Source organism: Labeo rohita, chromosome 3, assembly GCF_022985175.1.
Source record: "Labeo rohita strain BAU-BD-2019 chromosome 3, IGBB_LRoh.1.0, whole genome shotgun sequence".
In the NCBI taxonomy this organism is placed as follows: domain Eukaryota; kingdom Metazoa; phylum Chordata; class Actinopteri; order Cypriniformes; family Cyprinidae; genus Labeo; species Labeo rohita.
The window spans coordinates 55,328,727-55,347,903 of NC_066871.1; the positions used below are offsets into that span (position 1 = coordinate 55,328,727).

The window sequence follows — 19,177 nt, forward strand, 5'->3', positions numbered from 1 at the left end:
ACGCCCACCGAGGAACGAACCTATGAATATTCGTACTAAGCCCGCCCATTTGGAACAGTTTTTCACGGGAACTGAATATTACACAACACCGGTGTCCCTGCAAAATTTAGCTCCAACCCTAATCAAAAACACCTGAACAAGCTACTCAATGTCTTCAGGATACAGGTTGGTATTTCTTTTTTTAGGGTTAGAGCTAAACTTTTCATGGACACTCCAGGATCAAGGTTTCACCCCCCCTGCTGTAAAGGGAAGTTTTAAATGACTCCACAAGGAGCGTGTGTGTGTCCCTTTATTCCCTATGTAATGAAAACCAAATGTCCCCACAAGTGTAGGTTTTGCATTACCATCACTGTGGTTTCATGCCTGAACTTTCCAGAACATTGAACACAAATTGTGTGGTCTCTTGCGGAAAAAGCAATGCATGTACTTGAACGTTGCTTTGGTCTTGACACAGAAAGGTTTATTTTATATTTACATTTAGTCATTTAGGAGATGCTTTTATACTAATAAGTGAATTACAGTTAAGGAATTCAACAAGTGAACTGTCACAGAATGGCAGTTTCATAGCAAAAGCAGATCTGTCATAAACAGTGGTTGAAGTGTAGGGGGCGTGAACAGACGCGTCACACAAATTGCTCATCTCTCAGATTAGAGTGGACTGACTTTGTGACTCATACACATTCCAGCATGAGGGGAAACTGGCGATTTGTGTGTACTGATGTTTAGAGGAGATGTCTTCCTCTTTTGTCAGTTAATTCAACACAAACGACCGATGGAGTCCCAAAGCAATGCTCTCAATCCAGGGGCGGAATCGCGTAATTGTTTGGTGATCCGATTCTCTGACCGCTCCCTCCACGTCATGGATATAAGCCTTTTTTCCGTATCCGACGAAACAATAATAGCATGAATTCAATAAGAAGATGCCGATCACGGAAACTAATAGCAGAGTTGGGTAAGCATCTGGTCGTATTGCAGTTTTTTCTATTGTTAACACAATGTAACTGATGTTAGTTGTCTTATATTCCCAAACCATTCATTCAATGCTAAACACAAAGCAGATTTCTCAAAAAGTTTAACAATAAGTAAGTTAAACATTAAGTAGCAAAACTGATAAAGCACCAGTCAGAATCTCTGCATCCAACAACAGAGAAAGGAGAGAAATTAACGAATCATTTACATGGGTATTATACTTACACATACGGTATAATTACAGCACCAGTATATTAGATGATGGAAATTTCACTATTTTGTATGCACAATAAACTGTAGAACATTGTACACCTTCAGACGTGTGACTGTCAAATTTTATTTATAACTATTTTTTTTTATGTGTAGTCTACTGCATTTTTTTCAGAACTGGGAGAGATATAGTATTGTGTCAGGAAACCAAATACTACTGTATACTCTAATGAAATTTAGCCAAATGTGCAGAGGATGATGAATTTAATTTAAATTTTAATTTTAATTTTGTTTTTTGTTTTTTACTGTACTGTATTGTGGTGTAAGGTCCACGCAGTTGGCCCAAGGAAGGTATCCAATGGTGGCTGAAGGTTTCTTGCGTGTTGGGTCTTTCCAGTGCGCAACGTTATTTAATTGAAGTTAAATTCAATCTGACTCCATTTTATCATCTAATCTGACTCCATGTTATTATGACCTCAAATTTAGGTTGTCATACAAATTGATTGTTTCTCTATTTGTAATTGTTATTATTTTAACATTTGCTTGTTCTATTTAACTCTTTACTTTATATTTACTCTATCATTAGGAATCTATGTCGCTCAGGGTGCCTCATGTCGGCCGATTTACATGGGCCCCACGATCACAAACCCTCCAGTCTGATCATTAATCAGAGGTTATGGCTAACTATTTAATAGACCGCCTCATGCTTGTCATGTTTTAAATAGTGGTTATGTTTATCCCCCTACAGTCACCTATGTAACAACTTAGTTAAAGCTCAAACTAAATCAGAGGTTATGGCTAGCACTATGAAGTATGCCAATAATCGTGTTTTATCTAGCCCCCTATAGTTAGTCTAACTATATAACAACTTGAATAAAGCTGAGACTATAACCAGAGGTTATGGCTAGTACTATGAAATATGCCCGAACCATGCTAATACTCCAATAGTAATTTGTCTAGCCCCCCATAGTTAATGCAACTGCATAACAACTTAACTAAAGTCAACCAGTTAGTCAGAAATCTAGAATCTCACCTGATGTGCCCCATGCTCCATCTAACCTGAGATCTAGTATGTACTTAACCCTGGACACGTATTTGCGGTAACATACGCCTTCACTTAATCTACTTGAGAAAATCATTTCAGAGTAAGTCAGAATAAAATCAAATGTAACAATTTATTAGCAGTCAGGTAAATATGTATTATGCCAATTATACAGCCAATTCAAAGATATCAAATCAATACAAGAAATTTCCAAGATGAATCTAGGAGTACGATGCATACCTGACTTGAGAAAAATACATAGTATGAAGTGTGTCAACACACTTCGTACTATGGGCTCATTCTGGCTAAAGGCGCCCTGATCTTCTTGCTACACTTCTTTAAGTACTTCAGACCCAGACAGACATCCCCCGAAATGGAGACAGGAACTAACAATTTGAATTTGCATTAATCAAGTCCTAGACTTGATCGTTTGCACCTTTTGGGGACAGATGGTAATTTGCATGAAAGACACTGGAAAATAGCACACCCTCAACAGTGAGTAATACATCTCTGAATTCTTAGGATCTGTTTATCTTTTAGTTTACGTCTTGTGAGAATGAGACCATTGTACCAGACACACAGTGATAGTTCAAATGATAGCAAACATGACTATGGATATCACTTGTACTCATGTAGAACATTATATTATGCTATTGACCATTCTAAGTGAGCTGAGTGAGAGGAGATGGGTGAGGGGAAGTGGATGGAAGGAATAGGTGGATAGTGACTTTTCTCACATCTTCTCTCAGTGAGACATGGAAACAAATGTCTGTATCTTAATACACTGTGTGTGTATTGTCTGTCTCAGAAGATCAAAGTGTCTGAGGTTCTGTAAACCTTACAGTGGTACATACCATGTTCATATACAGTTCTTTGTTATTTGAACTTTTATAGTGCTTTTCATCTGCTGCAAGATTACTTTACAGCAGCAAAATGAAAATATGTTTTCCCAAATGTTAATTGCTGAATTAGCAATCTGCAATTTAATTTATGTTGTATACTGTAATAGACACTGAGTTGCAAATTAATTCCTTCTAAGAGTTTTTTGTTAGTGTTATTGATCTCATGAGTGTCATTGTTGTATTTGAATTGTGTGTAATCATTTAAGAAAACCTGTAATCGCTAGATTGAAACGTTTGAAAGACAAATTTATGCTGGCTTGTCTTAAGTCTTGTTTAAAAACAGTTAGTTACAGATATTTGCTAAAGTGTTGCTAGTTGGTTATAGTAGGATATTCTGGGTGGTTGTTAGGCTCTTGCTATGTATAGCAGTATACAGCATAGATGATTACTTAATGGTAATGCAATATTTGTGAACAAACTGTGTATGTCAGACTATAAATACCCAAGTATTTATAGTCTACCCAAGCTAGTAGAAATATATGAAAATATACCGTTATTTAATCATAATTTAAACTATAGTGTAAAAAACACATTGAACCACCTTCATCTATCTCAACAAAGACATTTACTTATAAATCAACAAAACATAAATTTGGTCAGTTTATTATATAATATTATATTATATTATTATAATTATAAAAAGCATCATCCTAACTGATAATTTCATGTTGTTTTTGAAAGCATCATTTAAAAATCACATCATTTAGCACAGATTGCCTTACTATTTCTGTTATATTTATAGGACACAGAACCAGAAACAATTACAGTGAATTAAAAAGTGTACCTTCACTCATACAGAATTATGACATAATAAATTACATTCAGCCCATTCTGTTTAAATAAATATGTCAAATGACAGGATGTCAGATATTTATAGTTTAGCCTACTGATTTCATCATGAAATGTGTTTTCTCCTTTCCTCTTTCTTATCCCACTTGATTTGTTGTTTTTGAAGCATTTCTACAAATAAATCGTTGAGGTAAATTTAAAGTTTTTCTGGTTCATTATTCCTCCTATAAGGTTGTTTGGGAAATGGCACATTGCCAGCTGATTGTAATGTGGACACTGAGGCAAAGGTGTAATCCATGTGCGGTTGTTTATTAAGGTTTGCAGAAATCGACAGAAACACTATAGCAGGCAATGGGTCAAAAACAGATTGGCAGTCCATGGGCAAACACAGCGTAAAGGTAGTCCAAGCAGTACAGTAAAAAAAACAGGCAGAGGGTCAAATACCGTAAAGACAGTCCAAACAAGCAAACAATCCAAAAGGGTAATCCATAAATTCAATAATCCAGAAACAAAGCAAGACAGCTACAGGTAATCCAACAGAGAGAGAAAGAAAAAAAAACGCTCGGTAAGGTGAAACTGGCAATACTTCGTGAAGTATTAAACCCATGGCCAGTCTATAAATAGTGCCAAACAGGAAGTAGCAATAGAAGCAGCAGAGGGACCATGCAGGCAGTCCTAGGGTGAGAGCTCCCTCTCCTGGCTTGGCATTACACTGATACAACGTAATGTAAGATGTGAAATTATTTCCTCATGAATTTAAAGTCCAGGAACTCTGACAAAATGCCATGCAACAAAACAATAAAACTAATCTGGAGAAGAGATTTTTAAAAGAGGGCAAACAACACCGCTTGCTCATTTACAACCCCCTTCCTCCCTCTCCTCTCCCCTCCTCTCACACTTTTTCCCCCAAAAGGTTCCACTGAAAGTCACTAAGAATGTCCAAATACTCCCTGTGTTACATTTTGTGAATATGTTGAATTTTCCCTTTCATGTTTGGTATCGTTCTAAATGTCTCCGTGCGATTGGTAAAATGGTCTCAATTTCACAGCAGTCACTTATATTATGAGGAAGACTGAACACTTTTGTAGAATTGTGTTTTGCTGCTGAGGGGTGTGTTTTCCCCTTAGGGTCGGGTGAGAATCTCCAGCCAGGTGTGACCCAGGGTCACGAGATCTCCTGACAAACCAAAAGGTCTTTTATGTTTTTACAACTGATTGGAAGATTTGTTTGTTTTGGTCTGGGCATATAAGCGAAGTGACAAAACACTATGGCTTCTTCGCTATGGTTCTTCTGTATTCAGAAGAACCCCACACTGTGTGTGAGAGTCTCTGGAGTCTCTCACATGCTGCTGTGTATCTCTATGTAGTCAGGTATGCATCTCTCACTCTTAGATTTATCTTTGAGTAATTGATGTTATGTATTTATTTGAATTGGAACTGAATTCAATTCTGAAATGGATTGTCATTGTTTAATTATGTAATTGGCATAATACATTTTTACCTGACAAATAAAACATTATATTTGATTTATTCTGATCTCTTCTGAAACCATTATTACTAGTAAACTGCGAGGAGGCTTTTGTTACCACAAATTAAGACCAGGATAGAGCAAACTGCAGACTCAGGATTGAATGGAGCAGTAGGCACATCATCTGAGACCTCCTAATTTCTGTGTCACTGATGTTAGCAAGTTGTACGGGAGAAGACTAAAGTAAACTACACTTTTTTGTGAAGGCAAGCAGTAGGCGGCTGTCGGATAGGCATTAGTCACCTACAGACCTCTGACTCAACATCAGACTGGCGTTTTTGTGATCGTGAGATCGGCGCTGGCCACGTCAGACTCAAAAGAGACATTAGGTCCCCAATGAACGAATATTTGAAAATATGAGATTTCCAGAATAATCAAATATCTAAATTAATAGTAACAGCAACCTCAGTATTTACCATGGGTTTACCTCAGTAACTCTAGTTTTACTGTGGTATTTGTAGTTAAAACATAGTAACAACAACACTTGCCATGTTTTAACTGTTTTTACGGTATACTATTTGTAAAGCAAAGTAATGACAACACTTGCCACGCCTTTAATACGGTTTTGTGAAGTAATTGTAATTCAATATTTTGTTGCTGTCTTGCAGTTACATCGGATCACACACTCCAGCAGCTCCAGAAGCCATCTCTTGTAAAAGTTCTCTCTCTCTCTCTCAACTTTTCCTTTCCTGTTTTTCCGAACTAATTCCGTAATTTCCCAAAAGCATCGTTAGCCAACTATTATCGCAAGTTCTGTCAGTACCAACATAGTTCAAAGATTTGTTGTTTTCCAAAACCATAGTTCAAACAAACATTCGCAAACAGTGTCACAAACTTACATGGTTGGAACTGCAGCTCTCAGCCTGTGGTTAGAAGCATAGTTCTCTGTCAGCGAATATGCATCGACGCTGGTGCTTGTATGAAAAAAAGACAGAAGTCTCACTCTCCATGTCTGTACAGACTTCAGGTGGCTTAATGCAAGAACACTCCAAGATGCTCACCCACTCCTCATCGGTCCGATTGCTTGGCTGCTTTAGGAGGTAATAATTACTTCAGCACAATGGACTTAACCTCTGGATTTTATAATTTGCCTATGCGGGAACAAGACAAAAAATATACAGCTCACGAACATGTGATCTACGAGCTCATAACAAGCGCAACAATTTAAAAGATACGAGCGGCAGGTTTGATCTATCCGTAAATATTTTGATGTTGATAATTTGCTAATTTTGTGGTCTTGTTAAAGAAACAATTTAACATTTTATTGTGATTGTAGTATAACCAGTTTTTCAATCAATTTCTTCATTTTATGTGTAAAATTGGTTTAAATCTCCATTGTTTCTTTTCTTTTTTTCTTGTTGAATCTTGTCATTTCATCGACCAGGCTTCTAAAAAAAAACACTGTGGTAAATTACTTAGATATTTAACCTTGTTATTATGTTGTTGTTGTTTTTTTCTATGTACATAATCTCATACCATGATGAATGCATGATATTTGTTTTCTGTTTTTTTGTCATTACAGTTGTCCATTGTTAGGTACAACAACATATTTCCAGATCTTATATGTAATTATAAGCAATAATAATAATAATAATAATAATAATAATAATAATAATAATGAAAAGAGTGACAGGTGCACTAACACCTCATAGCATCAGTAACTCAACAACCCGACCTACCAAGTATAGTTAAAACACACCTCCACATTTGCATTGTCTGCACACAGGAGACATCAGGCAGCTGCTGGAACATCTCGCATTTGGAGACTGTTGATTTTACATTTGAAAAATGTAAGTATTACTACTTAAAAATTAAGATAACACCATAATGAACTGCATTGCTAGCCCACCCCAACATTTACACACAATAATAAAGATACATGCTAACTAATAATTAATTATATAACTTTTTTTTTTGACATGCATGAATATACACTAGACAAATGCAGCTGATTTGAATCCATCAATTTTCAGTTAAGCAATGAATTAATGCATTAGTTAACAAAATATGTATATTTTATTTATTGACAACAATAGAAAACATGAATAAATGAGTAAAAGAAGGAATAAAAGCATCATAATAAATACATAAATATACAAGTCAACAACAGATGAAACAGCTTTATTCAAACTTATTGATCTAACAATCATGTATTTACAGTTGGTGAACCCCACATCCTATTGCCATCTCAATGCAGCTGTGCCAATTCTGCTGCTGCGCTGTGCTTCACAATCTCACTCTTCTCAATGGGGATGTTGTTGAGTCAGAGGATGAGAAAGACCATGAAGACACACCACTGAACCCCACAACCTTGAGACAAGAGCAGGAGAACATGTGCGGGACAATCTGGCTATCACCGTGTCTGCTCGACTACCTGTGAAACATTTAAACAGAGTAAAACATTTTACAATTCATGTTGTCAGCACTCCATTTCTTGACAAATTTCATTTCATGTTTACACTCACATGCTAATTTTTGTTGTAGCTCTATTACTTTTGTAGTGGGCTAAACCGCTGAACTGGTAAGCAGAAGGTTGCTGGTTCGCAACTACCTGAGCAAGGCTCTTTTCTCCAGGGGATTGGGGGTCCCTGTAATAAGAGCACTGTAAGTCACTTTGGATAAAAGTTTCATGACTTTATTTGTTGATGCTTTTGGAACCTCTGAAAGTCGGCCTCCATTGACTGATACTGTATGAACAGAAACCGGCAGAACAGAATCACATCCTCAATGTCTTTTAGTCTTTTTCTAGATGCTCTCGCTGGCTCTGAGCTCACTGAGGATGAAGAGGCCACAGCAACATCTGGCCCAGATGAGGCAGTAATGACAGGTGGAGTGATGGAGGATCTCATCCATGGCACCAGACCATTTCCAGGATGCTGCTGTGGATTTCTCCTTTTTCACTGCTCACACCAGTCTGCAGACATTTCAGATCATACAAAGAAGCACAAATATAATACAAAAGCATTCATTTTAATTTTTTTTTTTTTTTTTTTTACAATAATTTAATTTTTTTGATTTCTGTATTAAAGTAACAAAATGATCTTACTTTATATTTTTGTTTCAGGTCTTCCTTTCTTCCCACAAATGCTGCCGTCACCTGCTCCACCACAAAAGATCTGCAGAAAATGCACAGAAATCACAAATCAAAAGTGCTGTAATAACTCTGTTTGATGTTACAATAAATAAAATAAAGTACAACTTAAGATTTAAAAGATGTTTTATTAATTTATGTGATGTATACTCACTGAAAGCCTTTGATGGCAGCATTCCTTCATCAGTCACTCTTCACCGGATAAACACACGTGTGTCTCATCTGTCCCTGTAACATCCAGACATGATTCAGTTACCTCTGTGATTCAATTCTGCATTTACATTTTGAGGTAGTTGCTGATTTGTTAACTGGCTTTTTATCCAACACAAATGCTCCTCAATTTATCAACAGTAATGGACAAATGAAACAGATGAACTCATGTTTAGTTACTTTATGTACATGTGTTTATTTACACTATTTACATTCAACTAAAGCAGTGTTGACAGCAGTGAATTCTACATAATAAGCACACATAACGTACACCACTCACACAGATGTCTGTTTCATGTTGTGATGTGCTCATCTGCAATTCTCTTACAACACTTTACTGTCAGTTGTTAAATAAACATTTAGTAATCGAAGATGTATATGGCTTATGTAAATCCACTTTGTTGACGTACGTGTGCTTACTGGAGCTCTACTGTTTGCTCTACACAATTAAACGTGTTTTTACAGCAAAATTACAATATACTATAACGTTACTGTCTAGTCTTTGCACCTAAATAAACAGTTTAGTAAGTCAGCAAATACGATTTTAACACAAGGAACCGTGTTTTGGTTTGCAATACTCACATTTGTAAACACCCTCGTCTCAGTTCTCAATCACGTTCGATGATGACGTATTGCTCTCCTGTGGACTCCTGGGATTGAAAAGTATCCATCGATGAACACTCCAGAATCTGGGCTGAAGCAGTAGGACATCCGGGGATTTCTCGCCTACTCTTTTAGGTTTCGAACGTACTTCTTTCTTCACGTACTCTTTTTTCCTACTATATAGTAGGTAAGTAGGCATATTAGAACGCAAATTAAGTATACGTACGTCCGAATCTCGCGAGAATGAGTGCATTCGCGATTAATGAGTGCAATACTGAAAATTCAAACATACTATTTCTCGCCTACTGCTTTTTGCCTGAATACTGAAAATTCAAACTTTATATGAGTAAGGACTACGGGTGCTATATTATTAATTTCACTCAAAAGTTCTCTCCTTGTAATTATCAATTTTATTTTATATTCTCAAAATTTTTCTTTTCATTTTAATCTCACATATTTGACATTTCATGTTTTCATAGTCATGTTTATTTTCAGTGACTGGTGTATTGTTAAATATGGTACATGGCTCTTTTAAGTGTTGTGTTCCGGTTCCGGCTGCTCTCCCCCAGTTCGCAGCAAACACGATTGAGGAGACGTGAGTTGCACTGAAGCTCCATCTAAAAAAGTATCATATAAGTTTTTTTTTTTTTTTTATCGTAATGATACATGTAATTTTGTTCTAAAATACACTTTACTCTTGTATGAAGTTTGTGTGAGTAATATGAAGCATGTATTTTTTTTAAGAGAGTTCATAAGCATAAGTGCACAAGCTTCGTGGTTAAAAAAAAAAAAAAAACTTTCACTGATAGGTTGGGGATACAAATGTCAAAGAAGGCCAGAGATTCATGCGTGTATTTCCCGTTGTCTGATTCCATTCATCCACACACAACGCAGAGCTAGATGAAGACCAGTCACACGAGCATCATAGAATCACATTCAGTTTCCTGCTCATTATCAGAGCTCTCCTGGTTTTTTTCCTCGGTTGCTTGTCCATGTCCCTATTATAATCTTCTTCTTCCATTACTTAATTTGCAGTTGTTATGCAGCACCCTACAGTACAACTGATAAACAAAAGACATGTGACCAATTCAAATCAAATCACTTTATTTGCAACAATATTATGAATGTAAGTGTACAGGTGGTGAAAGTCTTTTGTGCAAACTGCACCATGACAGTATGGGTGACAAGTATTGAATATATATATATGCAAGACATATATAAGGGACTCAAAACAGCTAAAGGACAACATACAGTAAATGTTATACTATACAGAGAGCATGAAATGAAAACAGTAATAAACACAATAATCACAGAACACATATACCACTGCAGTGCAGTACAGTATGAATTAGTGCAAACAGAATGTCAGGATACAGAATAATAGTGAGTCAGAGTCTTCAGCTATAAAACATGAAAATATTTATTGACCCCATGTTTAATTATTATTGTCATTTAAACATAAATTAAGCAGTTATAATAATAAACTTCAAGCTCACATTCCCTGGCAACTTTAAGAGGCTCCTGAGTTCATCTGTACACATCAGATTCAGAGTCTGAGAAAAGGCCATTATGCAAAAACATACAACACAGCACAAAAGAATGTGTAAGTGAAGGAGTAAAAGAATAAGAGGAAGCGAAACAGGCAGAGAAAGGCAACATCTTGTGTGTAAGTTTAACAGAATGAGAAGAAAGCACCATTAGAAAAAGCTGTATTGTCCAATAGCAAACTATATTAATATGAACAATTTTAAATGTGATTACATGCTGACAGTATTGTTTAAAGCAATTTAAAGGCCTCTTTACACCAAGGATGAATCCACACCATAGCAGACAACAACATACTCTGACTGCAGCGTGTATACTCCGTTATCATCTGTTGGTGTGGATGCTAAAATATTTACCATTATATATATATTTCTTGTTCTTGGTGTGAACAGCTTGATCTGATTTGGCCAAATTAACTGAAGATCTGATTTGTCTAAACTAACATTTCCAGACTCCTGTTTCTTAGATGTGTTCAATAAAAACCAACATGGAAAGAAAGGCCGGCTATGAGGTGTGGACAGATATTGTGTACTGTTACGGGAATGGGAAGAGACAGCACCAATTCGTAAAGGTTAATAAAGAATTCAATGGACTTAATATAAACTTGATGTAAACACTCTGACTACTTACAATGGGCACAAACTACATGAGAGTTGAAGCTATGGCCAATGACAGCAGCAGGAGTGAAAGTCCTAGAATTTTGTATAAAGTACACTTGTTCAGTATCATATGAATTTGCTGACTTGGTAAATCGCATGAATTATTACTGCTTTAACATGATACTTTGTTTTCTTAATGGGGCCGTGGGGTATGTAAACTAAAATTTAAGAAATATAACATGATGTGCAAATATAACTGTAGTACAGTTCAGTCATGGTGCTCAGACAAACACAGACATACCATTGGAAATGTTTGCCTTTGCATCTTTTGGTGTTCTCCGTGAACGCACAATATGGCCAAATTCAAATCCCATGACAGGTCTTCCTTTGGTCTTCCCTTTCAGCTGAAACAAAGAGAAATATATACATGTTAAGACAGTGTGGTAATGATGTGAAGAAATGTTGTGTGTTAATGACAAACGTGAAATGATGTGAAGTTCAAGTTCACTGTTAATTCTAGCAGCTTTCTGAAAGAATTAGTTAAAATTTGATTCTGAGTTTTAAAAATGAGCCATGATGAACCACAGAAAGAGAGGCTACTATGTGTAAATGAATTACAGATTTGCTTGGAAAAACAGGAAAGGAAAAGTTTTTAACCGTATTAAAAGGCGTGGCAAGTGTTGTCGTTACTGTGCTTTACAAATAGCATACAGTTAAAAAAGTTAATGTGGTAAGAACATTGTAAGTCTTGTTGTAACTGTGCAAATGTTGTTGTTATTTTAACTACAAATACCACAGTAAAACTAGAGTTACTGATGTAAACTACAGTTACTGAGCTACAGTTAAACCCATAGTAAACACTGACATTATTGTGCTTTAACTACAAATACCACAGTAAAACTACGGCTACTGAGGTAAACCCAAAGTAAGCGTTGAGGTTACTGTGCTTTAACTACAAATACCACAGTAAAGTCCAGTCAGTGTAGTAAAAATATGCTAAGTATTTAGTTATTGTGCTTTTACTATAAATATCACATTAAAAGTACAGTGACTGTAGTAAAACATAGTAAATATTGAGGTTATTGTGCTTTAACTACAAATATCACATTAAAAGTGCAGTCACTGTAGTAAAAACATAAGTTTTATTAATTTATTTTTTTAATTGCAGTATTAAATTTAAACTTTAATTTTTAAATTAATTTAATATTTCTTCCTTTTTTTTTCGTTTTTTTTTTCCATTATATTCCAGCAAATATTTATTGATTGAGTTTTACAATTGTGCATGTGTGTGTGTGAAAGTTATGAATAGTCTTTTTGACAAAGACAATAAAACAATCATTTTAAGTTAGTTACATAAAATATATATTTCCATTAGCTACTTTCTCTTTCTTTTTAAAATTCCTATTTTGTCTCCTTCATTAATTCATCCTGGTGCTACACCTTTTCCAAATGTTGTGACAAGCTAACTACATTATAAACCACGCTAATATGGAAATTTTTAACAGTTAATGGAAATGCGGTTTACAGTCATCATAATTGAAAATGTTTTTCATACCTTATAGCGGATAAAATGAGAGTCTTTGATGACAGAAAGAAGTTCATCCTAATGCAGCATGAGCAACCCATGCAGAGCTCTTGCATCACAGAGCGTAGACGAAGCATGTCGGAGGAGGAGATTCGCTGTTTGTTTTAGTCTGACAAAAAACCCACACACTGAGTCACCACATTTCAACTGAATCAACACAATCACACTACACGAGAGGTAACATTGAGAATGCAGTGGGCGGGAACAACACTGAACTGTTTCGCCAACTCTGATAAAGAATAAAGACTGATCCCCCCTTTTTATATTTGTGTCAATGAGATCTGAACGCCAAAGTCCAGAAATATTCCAGTCTACACGTTCCGGCTGAACTACATAACTTGTCGAACCAGTTTTTTTGGTCCAGTTCAGGTGCAGACTTCTCGATGTGTCTCGATCCTTTTACATGTGTCACTCACTTGGAAAATATCAAGAGTTGTCATATTTTACCACTCAGTTAAATAAAATGTAATGTCGGCAACAGCTTTTGGTGTTTCATTTTTCTGCTTGTTTTTTAGTCGAGCACCCATTTGAGACTGATGTGCGTGCTTTTGTTTGCATTTTACCACTCGGTTGTAAATGAAATAACACTTGTATGCAGGTTTCAGTGTCAGACTGACAGCTGACGGCTACAGAAAGGCAATCACACATTAACATCTGATCATAATGGATATGTGTTTTTTTTTATCAACACTAACACTCTTGACAATCATTACATTTTGGCGCAGTGTATAAATGGCTTGAGTTATTTATATTATTTACTATGAAATATTTCAAAAGGAATATTTTACTTTTCTTAACAGTAGTTGATTCTGTTCTATCTTTCATGGTTTCAGATGGATTAAAAATATCAATGGATGTCGGTCTGCGATGTGATTTTATTTATTACTTTTTTCTAACTTGATGTTTCACTTTTGTACCTTGGGGTACCGCCCCAGTGACAATACTGTACCTTACCTGATACCTGATTTATTTCATTATGTGGCTGAGAGTAAGAATGAGAAGATATTGCTTCACTAAACGGAACACAACAGAGACACACTTTGATAAACCTTTTTTAATTCTGTCAGTAATAATCTTTCCGATCTGATGCTGTGTAATAATGGTCACGTGATCAGACGGATACAGTTGCTTTATGAATGAAACCGCCTCTGTAACTGTTTCACTTCAGTTTGAATAGAGATTTGGCGCCATCTGCTGGACAACACACACCAACAGAAGACAGGTACAACAACACCAGATTCAGGCTCCCTGAAAGAATCAGATTCATTTAAATAAGAATCAGAACAGCTTTATTGCCAGCTTACGCATACAAGGAATTTGTTTTGGTGTCACAGGCTTCCAGTGCACAGAGATGACAACAACAACAACACAGAGAAAATAAAATACGTTGAGAAAAAAAAAAAAAAAAACACATGTAAATATAAATAGACAAAAATTTCAATATAAGATTTAAGAAAATAAATAAATTGTATATGCAGTGGTGCTACAGATGAAAAAAAAGAATAGAATATAGAATAGAATAGAATAGAACAGAATAGAATAGAATAGAATGAGATGCCGGGATGTACTGAGATGTAGGTGGCAATAAATAAATATAAGGTTATTGTACATAATGGGGGGGGGGGGGGTCTGGAACATTTAATTGTTCATAAGATATATTGCCCGAGGGAAGAAATTGCTCTTATGTCTGGCTGTCCTGGTATTTGTGGCTCTGTAGTGCCGACCAAATGGCAAAAGTCACTTGTTTTCTGGATCCTCATGCTGACAGACACTCATCTCTGCTCTCAGAAAACATCTGAACACAAAAAAATTTTAGTCTTTAAAGTATTTCTATGTATTCGGACAGATTTTATAGTCTAGGCCAAGAATGTATCATTAAAAAGTTCATATTAACAGATTTTTAGAATTAAAACAAGAATATTATGTAGATTTTTTGCGACCACATTAACTTTGAGCTGGATCATAATTTAGTTTTCATGACCCTTTCTGGCACAATTAAACCTTCATGACTCACCTGAAGATCCTTTTACACAGCAAGAAACACGTTAAGATGATGATGATGATGATGATGATGAGAGCAAACAGCCACCACAACTGATCTATACAAATGATCAAATATCAAATCAGCTGATCTATAATGATTAATCATTATTAAAATGGTTTAAAGCTGTGAATGTTGTACCTGAGTGCTGGAGAGACGCTTCATTCAGATCATCTTTACAAACACAAATATATTAGTCAATATGAGAGAAAAGATTGAAAGTGTGTTGAGTGTGAATCAGATGTGCAGTGTTTTATTAGTGAATAATCAGACGTTTATCAGCTGAAACTCACCTGAGTTTGGAGTCGCTGCAGTTTGATTCCTCACTGAAAAACACAAACACAATCATCAAGATTCACTTGAAGATTCACAGAAGATTCAGTTCAACACAGAGTTTGATCTCAATCACACTGATGTGTCTTACTGAAGTGTTTCTCTCACCTCTGAACATGATCTTAAGACTGGAATGAAGCTGAAAGAAGCATTAGAGCAGCAATTTAGTGTTTATGAAGGGTTAAATTTAAAAAAATATGAAGGTTGAAAGAGAGTGAGTTGATTTACTCCATCAGTGGAATCACAGATGATCTGATGATTCAGATTCACACAGTGAGACGTGACGAGGCGATCAGATGAGAAAAAATAACAGGATCAATCATTCTTTGAGGATTTGATGGATCTGCTATCAGACGCCCGTCCTAAATAAATGAAACAGATGAGAAACATATAGTGTGTGTAAATAATAGTGTAGTTTGAAGACAGAAACACACTCACCTGTAAATACCAGTTCTGCTCACAGTCTGGATTGAGTGTTTGATTCAGTGAATCAGAGGGAAGATTAAACTCAAAACCACCATCAGTCTGAATCTCTCCACGTCACACTTATATTATACATGATTCAGTGCTGACAAATAAATAGATAAATAAATAAAATAAAATAAAAATAAAACAAAACAAGCATAGTTTAAACCACAGAACAACTGATTGCATGAACTTAAATTGAACAAACATGAAACTGTCGAGAGCCTCTTCATTAATTTGACACTTCACAATTTTACTTGTGAAGCAATTGTAATTTTAAATTACCAAAGAATTGTGATGTTATAAGTCTGAGTTTTCAACAAATAGTGATTTCAATTTCAGCCAACACTCAGCTCTAGTACTTCAGAAGCTCTTATAAAATGTAACAGCAGAGGGCGCTGTACTGCCAATACATTACAATTAATGTAATGTTAACTTAAACTGGAAAACTGTTAATAAATAATAATAACTGTAAATAAAAATAAAATAAAATAAAATAAAAAAGCATTTACAAGTTACTATTTGTGTTACAAGAAAGCAAAGCTTCCTAAATACATTCCTAAAAAAAAAAAAAAAAAAAAAAAATTCAACATGAATATAGGTCTATATATAAGGTGATTCCTCCGAATGCAGCTTTTAATTGGACAACACATAAAAAAAAAAAAAAAAAAAAAAAAAAAAAAAAACAATAAACACAGACTAAATATTAATTTTCCTTATTTTGTAACACATCTAGTAATTATATATTGAACACTATCATAGTATGAAAGGCTCCAAAGCGCAGCAGCGCAGACGGAATCACAGACGTAGGTAAATACATCTGGAAAAGGGACAGGAGTCTGTCTACACAATATCACAAAAGACATAAATCAAGATCCATCAGCATGAAACGATACAGTCATGTGTGCGCAACTGTAACACCTAGTAAATCACATATGCTGTGCGAGTCGACTATACAGGATTTCACTGCATTGACCTGAATTTTTCCATACTAATATCCACCGGGCGACTCACACTCGGGACGCCCGCTTTGTACATCCTTTATTTATTGAACGCCTCCTTTGCCTCAGAAAAAAAAAAAAAAAAAAAAAACTTTGAAAATGTAAAGCAGTTAGACACAAAATTGTATTTGTATGCATATCTCATACCTTAAGCGATCTTTTGAGCTGAATAAAACTTCTCGCCACACCCGACTGCATCTGGACCGACCCGCTGATGCTGCAAGTTTGACTCGCGCAAGCCGCGCAGCAGGCCCGGTTCTACGGGGGTGCTTGAGGGTGCTAAGCACCCCCAAACAAAAGCAAAAGCACCCTCAGATAAAATTATTAATAGCGTATTAATTTTTAAATTAATGAACACGCAGACAGATGCACACACATACATAAATTCGCCAAATTAATACGTACACACAAGCTTATAAATAATTATCTTATTTTCATCATGCTTTTAATGCCTCGGCATTTGATTGGTTGTGATTGATTGGTAATTGCCATTTATCATTTGCTGAAACTAACTTGTCTTCATGGAGAGCGTAGGCCATGGTTGCCTAGTAACGACAGACGCCATGGGAGCGTAACTTAGCGCTTTGGAAAGAACGAGTTTTTAGGCGCGACATGTGAACTGCTCCTAGATGAGCATGCAGTAATAACCTTCACAGTGTATTCTTGATGTTAGATGGCATTTGTTGAAACTACAATTACGATACTAGTGTAGACGATTTATATTACTCAGTCCTATTTGGTGGTACCGTTTTCATACAGTTCCATGCATATTTTTTGTGAGCACCCTCACAATTTTCAGAAGCACCCTCAGTGATTTGGTTCTGGAACCGGGCCTGCCGCGCAGTGAGTGATTGGTGGACATGAGACTATGGGCTGAGCGACGACGGAAAGTACCTGCATGCTCTTTCCACATTTTTTTTTTTTTTTTTTTTTTTGTACAGATTATTGACGTTCTCTCTTTTCTGACAGCCGCGATCCATCTCATGATCATAGTTTGACTGTAGCAGATTTAAGAAAACAAGGACTTGTTTCATTACATTCAAATAAAAGAATAACATCAAAATAAAAAAAAATAAAAAAAAACACTGACAATTTCAAAAACAGATAAACGTATTATCAGATTCCCAGCCTCAACAAAGGAAATACAATTAGATGATTAGATGGAATAAACAAAAGAGTGCAGACGAATTAAACAGGAAGCCTTTAAAAAACCTCAGTAACCACTAGAAGTGTTTTCTAAAAATACACATTCACCTCACATTTGAAAAAGCGTGTGATTAGCTATGACATATTTCCTGAACTTTCCCTCATTTCTTCCAGCTCTTATAGTCTTCATCCTCCTCAGATTGTTTCAATCCATTGTTCATATCACATCCAGTGCATCTTTTCGCTCTGAAATGCTCGTATTTTGAAGAGTTGCTCTGATCACATCATTAGAAACAAGTTGTAGTAGTGGTCAACTTGTGCCTTTGACAGTTTTCCATCATAGTGTAAATGTGAATCAAACGAGCAATGATAAATGTGTTTCCACAAGAGCTTAAAAAGATTTGCAAACGGCGTCTAAACAGTACTTGTTTAAAGTTTTGTCAAAAGAGTGATGTATTTGATACATATATTATAAGACACTGAGCATTTGCTTAGTTTTTTAGCAACTGAGAAAAACTGGACTGGACTGGAGTGTTTTTTCTTTTTTTAGGAATTTATTGCATGGTTTGTAAAGACTAAGTAAGAATTTAAGAATATATTACAAAAAAAAAAAAAAAAAAAAAAACACTTTCTTGCTTTTTCATTCTTTTTTTCTGGTCTAGACAGATAACCATAATATTTCTAAAAAAACAAAACAAAACAAAAGAATCTATCTGACTAACAAAAATGATCTATTCAAACTGTATTGTATGTACCCAATATGAAAGTAGCATTTCAAAAAAAAAAAAAAAAAAAAAGAGGAAGAACCCGACTGACTTTCAATATGATTCACCACTTCCTAATCTTACTTGCTTATCTATGAAAAAGAATTCACATGACCGAATCCTCTGCTCAGTGTCATGGCAACATGAGCTGCAAAAAGTGAATCATCACCTGTGCTGCAATGCTCTGTTTGCACATAATGCACATATTGCTCTTCTTTTAACGTCTGTATATCCTCTTTATGACTTGTGAACTTTGGATATTATGTAGCAACCTGCCTTTTCGTTTGCAATTGCCAAGAAGCAACATTTTTCAGATTTAAAGGGGTCATCGGATGCCCATTTTCCATAAGTTGAT

The 19,177-nt window shown here is 35.6% G+C and overlaps 1 protein-coding gene and 2 long non-coding RNA genes across 3 annotated transcripts in view; 1 reads left to right on the forward strand and 2 right to left on the reverse strand.

Annotated features, from left to right (window-relative positions):
• LOC127162127 (GTPase IMAP family member 5) overlaps positions 1-6,071 on the reverse strand; it is a 269,255-nt gene extending 263,184 nt beyond the window's left edge. The window contains exon 1 of the mRNA XM_051104935.1: positions 6,062-6,071. The gene's annotated coding sequence lies outside the window, so the exon portion shown is untranslated. The remainder of the gene's footprint in view (positions 1-6,061) is intronic.
• Positions 6,072-7,145: 1,074 nt separating this feature from the next.
• LOC127162442 (uncharacterized) lies at positions 7,146-9,143 on the forward strand. The gene is made up of 3 exons (XR_007827351.1): positions 7,146-7,229; positions 7,600-7,833; positions 8,504-9,143. It is a non-coding gene; the product is annotated as an uncharacterized LOC127162442 (long non-coding RNA).
• Positions 9,144-15,106: 5,963 nt separating this feature from the next.
• Positions 15,107-15,990, reverse strand: LOC127162471 (uncharacterized). The gene is made up of 6 exons (XR_007827362.1): positions 15,885-15,990; positions 15,675-15,808; positions 15,555-15,585; positions 15,407-15,439; positions 15,255-15,287; positions 15,107-15,171 (listed from the first exon to the last, which is right to left on the reverse strand). It is a non-coding gene; the product is annotated as an uncharacterized LOC127162471 (long non-coding RNA).
• Between the last annotated feature and the right edge of the window lie 3,187 nt (positions 15,991-19,177).